The sequence below is a fragment of the Apium graveolens genome, chromosome 5 (genome assembly GCF_009905375.1).
Source record: "Apium graveolens cultivar Ventura chromosome 5, ASM990537v1, whole genome shotgun sequence".
Taxonomy (NCBI): Eukaryota; Viridiplantae; Streptophyta; class Magnoliopsida; order Apiales; family Apiaceae; genus Apium; species Apium graveolens.
The window spans coordinates 87,171,552-87,172,294 of record NC_133651.1 but is presented as its reverse complement, the minus strand read 5'-3'; the positions used below and the strand labels follow the sequence as shown (position 1 = coordinate 87,172,294).

The 743-nt window shown below is 44.3% G+C and overlaps 1 non-coding gene across 1 annotated transcript; it reads right to left on the bottom strand.

The window, feature by feature from the left end:
* Positions 1-420: 420 nt before the first annotated feature.
* Positions 421-527, bottom strand: LOC141663371 (small nucleolar RNA R71). Its single transcript, XR_012551446.1, has one exon. It is a non-coding gene; the product is annotated as a small nucleolar RNA R71 (small nucleolar RNA).
* Between the last annotated feature and the right edge of the window lie 216 nt (positions 528-743).

Genomic DNA, 743 nt, shown 5'->3' with positions numbered 1-743 from the left:
AAGAGAAAGTTGAAGAACCAATTGTAGTAGCTATGGGTGATCAAGCAGAATCCGAAGGATTTGATGGACTATTCTAAGCCTAAGATTAATGACATTCAGTCTAGCATCATTAGACCAGCCATCACGGCTAACACTTTTGAGATCAATTCAAGCACGATCCAGATGATACATAACTCAGTTCAGTTTGGGGGTTCTCCTACCGAAGACCCCAACATGCACATCAGGGATTTCATCGAAATCTGCGACACTTTCAAGTTTAATGGTGTGACTGAAGATGCTATCAAGCTGCGACTCTTCCCGTTCTCTTTGAGGGACAAAGCTAAGTGCTGGTTACACTCTCTACCGGCAGGGTCTATCACAACTTGGGAAGATCTTGCTCAAAAGTTTCTCACTAAATTTTTTCCCATGGCGAAGAGTGCAGCAATCAGGAATGCTCTTACCCAGTTCGCGCAGCAAACTGGAGAATCTCTGTGTGAGGCTTGGGATCGATATAAGGAGATGCTAAGGAAGTACCCACACCATGGCATGCCTGACTGGATGATTATCAATTGTTTCTACAATGGATTGGGTCCTACTTCTAGGCCCATGCTTTATGCAGCATAAGGAGGAGCCTTGTGGGCTAAGAGCTACGATGAAGCTTATGAACCTATTAAACTGATGGTTGCTAATGAGTATCATAATCCTACCCAGAGGTTGACTCAGGGAAAAGTTGCAGAAATTCTGGAGTTGGATGCAGCAACTGC